Genomic DNA, 7,500 nt, shown 5'->3' on the forward strand with positions numbered 1-7,500 from the left:
GGAGCCCGCACCCACCGGGGAGGTGTAGCCCTGCAGGCTGAGCGCTGGGAGCCGTCGGTCAGTGAGTGCTGAAGGAGAGCTCCAGCCCGGAGCCCGCACCCACCGGGGAGGTGTAGCCCTGCAGGCTGAGCGCCGGGAGCCGTCGGTCGTTCGGTCGGTCAGAGAGTGAGTGTGTGTGCTGAAGGAGAGCTCCAGCCCGGAGCCCGCACCCACCGGGGTGTGTAGCCCTGCAGGCTGAGCGCTGGGAGCCGTCGGTCGTTCGGTCGGTCAGAGAGTGAGTGTGTGTGCTGAAGGAGAGCTCCAGCCCGGAGCCCGCACCCACCGGGGTGTGTAGCCCTGCTGACTGAGCGCTGGGAGCCGGGAGCCTTTCCTGCAGTCAGTCGGTCGGTCAGTGAGTGAGTGAGTGAGTGTGTGTGCTGAAGGGAAGCTCCAGCCCGGCGTCCGTCCCCACCGGGGAGTTGTGCCCGGGCCCGGGCCTCCTGCCGACGGACCGTGTGGCGCATTGTCCCGACTGCTGACTTTCTCCAGCAAAAAGGCGGAGGTGCAGTACCGCCATTTCGCCACACGAGGGACGGAATGGCACCCAACTGCCCCCTGGTGTCGAAAAAGCGCAAGGGCACCCGGGCCGGTCCGCCCCAGGCAGCGGCCGAGATGCAGCACCGGGGGCCCGGCCTGCCTGCCCTGGAGGTCAGCCTGCCAGCCCTGGAGGTCTGCCTTCCAGCCCTGGAGGTCTGCCTGCCTGCCCTGGAGGTCTGCTATCCAGCCCTGGAGGTCTGCCTGCCTGCCTGTTAGCCCTGGTAGCAGCACTGCCTGCCCTGGAGGTCTGCCTGCCTGCCCTGGCAGCAGCACTGCCTGCCCTGGAGGTCTGCTATCCAGCCCTGGAGGTCTGCTATCCAGCCCTGGAGGTCTGCCTGCCTGCCTGTTAGCCCTGGAGGTCTGCTATCCAGCCCTGGTAGCAGCACTGCCTGCCCTGGAGATCTGCTATCCAGCCCTGGAGGTCTGCCTGCCTGCCCTGGCAGCAGCACTGCCTGCCCTGGAGGTCTGCTATCCAGCCCTGGAGGTCTGCTATCCAGCCCTGGAGGTCAGCCTGTTAGCCCTGGAGGTCTGCCTGCCTGCCCTGGAGGTCTGCCTGCCTGCCTGTTAGCCCTGGAGGTCAGCCTGTTAGCCCTGGAGGTCTGCTATCCAGCCCTGGTAGCAGCACTGCCTGCCCTGGAGATCTGCTATCCAGCCCTGGAGGTCTGCCTGCCTGCCCTGGCAGCAGCACTGCCTGCCCTGGAGGTCAGCCTGCCAGCCCTGGAGGTCTGCCTTCCAGCCCTGGAGGTCTGCCTGTTAGCCCTGGAGGTCTGCTATCCAGCCCTGGTAGCAGCACTGCCTGCCCTGGAGGTCTGCCGGCCTGCCCTGGAGGTCTGCCTGCCTGCCCTGGAGGTCTGCCTGCCTGCCTGTTAGCCCTGGAGGTCTGCCTGCCTGCCCTGGAGGTCTGCCTGTTAGCCCTGGAGGTCTGCTATCCAGCCCTGGTAGCAGCACTGCCTGCCCTGGAGGTCAGCTATCCAGCCCTGGAGGTCTGCCTGCCTGCCTGTTAGCCCTGGTAGCAGCACTGCCTGCCCTGGAGGTCTGCCTGCCTGCCCTGGCAGCAGCACTGCCTGCCCTGGAGGTCTGCTATCCAGCCCTGGAGGTCTGCTATCCAGCCCTGGAGGTCTGCCTGCCTGCCCTGGCAGCAGCACTGCCTGCCCTGGAGGTCTGCCTGCCTGCCCTGGAGGTCTGCCTGCCTGCCATCCAGCCCTGGAGGTCTGCTATCCAGCCCTGGTAGCAGCACTGCCTGCCCTGGAGGTCTGCCTGCCTGCCCTGGAGGTCTGCCTGCCTGCCCTGGAGGTCTGCTATCCAGCCCTGGAGGTCTGCCTGCCTGCCTGTTAGCCCTGGAGGTCTGCCTGCCTGCCTGCCTGCCTGCCTGCCTGCCTGCCCTGGAGGTCTGCCTGCCTGCCTGTTAGCCCTGGAGGTCAGCCTGTTAGCCCTGGAGGTCTGCTATCCAGCCCTGGAGGTCTGCCTGCCTGCCCTGGAGGTCTGCTATCCAGCCCTGGAGGTCTGCCTGCCTGCCCTGGAGGTCTGCCTGCCTGCCCTGGAGGTCTGCCTGTTAGCCCTGGAGGTCTGCCTGCCTGCCCTGGAGGTCTGCCTGCCTGCCTGTTAGCCCTGGAGGTCTGCCTGCCTGCCCTGGAGGTCTGCCTGCCTGCCCTGGAGGTCTGCCTGCCTGCCCTGGAGCTCTGCCTGCCTGCCCTGGAGCTCTGCCTGCCTGCCCTGGAGGTCTGCCTGTTAGCCCTGGAGGTCAGCCTGTTAGCCCTGGAGGTCTGCTATCCAGCCCTGGTAGCAGCACTGCCTGCCCTGGAGGTCTGCTATCCAGCCCTGGAGGTCTGCCTGCCTGCCTGTTAGCCCTGGTAGCAGCACTGCCTGCCCTGGAGGTCTGCCTGCCTGCCCTGGCAGCAGCACTGCCTGCCCTGGAGGTCTGCTATCCAGCCCTGGAGGTCTGCCTGCCTGCCTGTTAGCCCTGGTAGCAGCACTGCCTGCCCTGGAGGTCTGCCTGCCTGCCCTGGCAGCAGCACTGCCTGCCCTGGAGGTCTGCTATCCAGCCCTGGAGGTCTGCCTGTTAGCCCTGGAGGTCTGCTATCCAGCCCTGGTAGCAGCACTGCCTGCCCTGGAGGTCTGCTATCCAGCCCTGGAGGTCTGCCTGCCTGCCCTGGTAGCAGCACTGCCAGCCCTGGAGGTCTGCTATCCAGCCCTGGAGGTCTGCCTGCCTGCCCTGGAGGTCTGCTATCCAGCCCTGGAGGTCTGCTATCCAGCCCTGGTAGCAGCACTGCCTGCCCTGGAGGTCTGCTATCCAGCCCTGGAGGTCTGCCTGCCTGCCTGTTAGCCCTGGAGGTCAGCCTGTTAGCCCTGGAGGTCTGCCTGCCTGCCCTGGAGGTCTGCTATCCAGCCCTGGTAGCAGCACTGCCTGCCCTGGAGGTCTGCTATCCAGCCCTGGAGGTCTGCCTGCCTGCCTGTTAGCCCTGGAGGTCAGCCTGTTAGCCCTGGAGGTCTGCCTGCCTGCCCTGGAGGTCTGCTATCCAGCCCTGGTAGCAGCACTGCCTGCCCTGGAGGTCTGCCTGCCTGCCCTGGAGGTCTGCCTGTTAGCCCTGGAGGTCTGCTATCCAGCCCTGGAGGTCTGCCTGCCTGCCCTGGAGGTCTGCCTGCCTGCCCTGGAGGTCTGCTATCCAGCCCTGGAGGTCTGCCTGCCTGCCTGTTAGCCCTGGAGGTCTGCCTGCCTGCCCTGGAGGTCTGCCTGCCTGCCTTCCAGCCCTGCCTGCCTGCCTGCCTGCCCTGGAGGTCAGCCTTCCAGCCCTGGCAGCACGGCCTACCAGCCTGCCAGCCTGCCCTCCCCAGCCACACAGCCCTGCCTGCCTGCCCTGGAGGTCAGCCTTCCAGCCCTGGAGGTCTGCCTGCCTGCCTTCCAGCCCTGCCTGCCTGCCTGCCTGCCCTGGAGGTCAGCCTTCCAGCCCTGGCAGCACGGCCTACCAGCCTGCCAGCCTGCCCTCCCCAGCCACACAGCCCTGCCTGCCTGCCCTGGAGGTCAGCCTTCCAGCCCTGGAGGTCTGCCTGCCTGCCTTCCAGCCCTGCCTGCCTGCCTGCCTGCCCTGGAGGTCAGCCTGCCTGCCTGCTGCTGCTAGGCCGCTGCCCCGAGCCGCCGACCCCATCGACAGGAACACGAGAGAGTTTACAAGCGAGAGGAGGCCACATATTCGACACCTCTCGTGCTCGTTTTAGGGTCCTCTCCAGTCTGTTTGGACGTGTGTTATTCTGAATCTGCTGCTTTAACTCAAGGGATTCTGTCGTGATTGATGCCTTGTACTTCGCTGTATGTTTGCACTGGTGTTGTAAGTCGCCCTCTGTAAGATCATCATTTATTATCTGCCAAGAAATAAAGATCATCATAATGTTCCCCAACTTTCAGCTTCTGGGGAGTTTGTTCCAGAGTGTGACGACTCTCTCTCTATCACCATCTCTCTCTCTATCTCCATCTCTCTATCACCATCTCTCTCTCTCTATCTCTATCTCTCTATCACCATCTCTCTCTCTATCTCCATCTCTCTCTATCTCCATCTCTCTCTATCTCCATCTCTCTATCTCCACCTCTCTCTCCCTCTCCACCTCTCTCTCTCTATCTCTCCCTCTCTCTATCTCTCCCTCTCTCTATCTCTCCCTCTCTCTCACTGTGTGTGTGTGTGTGTGTGTGTACAGCAGTGTCCCTAGACGAGAGAGAGATCCCTAGACGGGGAAATTACTTTCAAACTGCAGTACCGAAATGTGTCCGTTAGATGGCAGCATGCACCAAGGAATGAAGGAAAGTGCAAAACAAAATGAAAAGGCACATCGCCTGGGCCAAAAATAATCGTAACAAATCAACGGGGGCATTTCTCGGAAAACTAACACCGGGGCAGTGCTCAGGGGGGTCCCACCTCGTGGCCACCCGGTTTGGGGGGCCATCGGGGCCGGCTGAAGAATCGCCCATACTCTGCCATAGGCAGCCCACGGTCCATCCGATCAGAGCAATGCCGGGCGGCCGGCAACCTATGGATCATAACACATCAACGGAGGCATGATAAGAGCATCTTTTATTATCTGCCAAGAAATATAGACCATCACAATGTTCCCCAACTTTCAGCTTCTACCACATCGCTGGGGAGTTTATTCCACTGTGTGACTACTCTCTCTCTCTCTGTGTGTGTGTGTGTGTGTGTGTGTGTGTGTGTGTGTGTGTGTGTGTGTGTGTGTGTGTGTGTGCAGCAGTGTCTCCGGTTTTCCTTTTGGAATGCCTTGAAGCCGGGGGGGCTTTGCACTCATGAGAACATAGGGTGTCCTTGCCCTCCTTTCGCAGCCCAGGGCATTGAGAGATCCCTAGACGGGGAAATTACTTTCAAACTGCAGTACCGAAATGTGTCCGTTAGATGGTAGCATGCACCAAGGAATGAAGGAAAGTGCAAAACAAAATGAAAAGGCACATCGCCTGGGCGAAAAATAATCATAACAAATCAACGGGGGCATTTCTCGGAAAACTAACACCGGGGCAGTGCTCAGGGGGGTCCCACCTCGTGGCCACCCGGTTTGGGGGGCGATCGGGGCCGGTTCCGAAAATCGCTAAATCTCCCATAGCCAGCCCACGCTCCATCCGATAGAGCAATGCCGGGCGGCCGGCCGGCAACTACGGATCATAACAAATCAACGGGGGCATTTCTCGGAAAACTAACACCGGGGCAGTGCTCAGGGGGGTCCCACCTCGTGGCCACCCGGTTTGGGGGGCGATCGGGGCCGGTTCCGAAAATCGCTAAATCTCCCATAGCCAGCCCACGCTCCATCCGATAGAGCAATGCCGGGCGGCCGGCCGGCAACTACGGATCATAACAAATCAACGGGGGCATTTCTCGGAAAACTAACACCGGGGCAGTGCTCAGGGGGGTCCCACCTCGTGGCCACCCGGTTTGGGGGGCGATCGGGGCCGGTTCCGAAAATCGCTAAATCTCCCATAGCCAGCCCACGCTCCATCCGATAGAGCAATGCCGGGCGGCCGGCCGGCAACTACGGATCATAACAAATCAACGGGGGCATTTCTCGGAAAACTAACACCGGGGCAGTGCTCAGGGGGGTCCCACCTCGTGGCCACCCGGTTTGGGGGGCGATCGGGGCCGGTTCCGAAAATCGCTAAATCTCCCATAGCCAGCACACGCTCCATCCGATAGAGCAATGCCGGGCGGCCGGCCGGCAACTACGGATCATAACAAATCAACGGGGGCATTTCTCGGAAAACTAACACCGGGGCAGTGCTCAGGGGGGTCCCACCTCGTGGCCACCCGGTTTGGGGGGCGATCGGGGCCGGTTCCGAAAATCGCTAAATCTCCCATAGCCAGCCCACGCTCCATCCGATAGAGCAATGCCGGGCGGCCGGCCGGCAACTACGGATCATAACAAATCAACGGGGGCATTTCTCGGAAAACTAACACCGGGGCAGTGCTCAGGGGGGTCCCACCTCGTGGCCACCCGGTTTGGGGGGCGATCGGGGCCGGTTCCGAAAATCGCTAAATCTCCCATAGCCAGCACACGCTCCATCCGATAGAGCAATGCCGGGCGGCCGGCCGGCAACTACGGATCATAACAAATCAACGGGGGCATTTCTCCGAAAACTAACACCGGGGCAGTGCTCAGGGGGCTCCCAGCTATCAGCCACCCTATCCCGGGACCGATGGGAGCACTTTAAAATTTTCGAGTCAGGGGACCAGACGGCCGAGTGAAAAACTTTGAAAAATATTCTATCTCCTCACTCCCATTGACTTTACATTAGGGCGACCAGGCGGCCGGCGGAAAAAAAATCATAACAAATCAACGGGGGCATTTCTCCGAAAACTAACACCGGGGCAGTGCTCAGGGGGCTCCCAGCTATCAGCCACCCTATCCCGGGACCGATGGGAGCACTTTAAAATTTTCGAGTCAGGGGACCAGACGGCCGAGTGAAAAACTTTGAAAAATATTCTATCTCCTCACTCCCATTGACTTTACATTAGGGCGACCAGGCGGCCGGCGGAAAAAAAATCATAACAAATCAACGGGGGCATTTCTCCGAAAACTAACACCGGGGCAGTGCTCAGGGGGCTCCCAGCTATCAGCCACCCTATCCCGGGACCGATGGGAGCACTTTAAAATTTTCGAGTCAGGGGACCAGACGGCCGAGTGAAAAACTTTGAAAAATATTCTATCTCCTCACTCCCATTGACTTTACATTAGGGCGACCAGGCGGCCGGCGGAAAAAAAATCATAACAAATCAACGGGGGCATTTCTCCGAAAACTAACACCGGGGCAGTGCTCAGGGGGCTCCCAGCTATCAGCCACCCTATCCCGGGACCGATGGGAGCACTTTAAAATTTTCGAGTCAGGGGACCAGACGGCCGAGTGAAAAACTTTGAAAAATATTCTATCTCCTCACTCCCATTGACTTTACATTAGGGCGACCAGGCGGCCGGCGGAAAAAAAATCATAACAAATCAACGGGGGCATTTCTCCGAAAACTAACACCGGGGCTGTGCTCAGGGGGCTCCCAGCTATCAGCCCCCCGGGTCTGGGGGCATTGTTTTTCTTTTTAATCATTTTGAGCATTTCCCCCAGTTTAGAGATGTGTGCCCCTAGACAACCCATTGAGAATAACTATGAAATGTTCTGAAGTTTTGATTTTCAAATGTCGGTGAAAATTGAAAAACGTCATATATTCTTCAAAGGAAGCATGGGGCGATGGTAGGGAGAGTCCCCGCAGCGTGCCTCGGCGGCGATGGGAGCGTTTTCGATGTCCCCGTCCCCCCCCCATAGGGATAGAAGGGGAGTTAGGTGACCAGGCGTCCCGGGTCCCAAAAATCGAAAAATTAATATAGAATGCTTTTTAATCCAGAAATAAAGTAGGGGGCAGTCCTGGTGAGAGTCCCAGCCACAGCCCC

Source organism: Amia ocellicauda, unplaced genomic scaffold, assembly GCF_036373705.1.
Source record: "Amia ocellicauda isolate fAmiCal2 unplaced genomic scaffold, fAmiCal2.hap1 HAP1_SCAFFOLD_88, whole genome shotgun sequence".
Taxonomy (NCBI): Eukaryota; Metazoa; Chordata; class Actinopteri; order Amiiformes; family Amiidae; genus Amia; species Amia ocellicauda.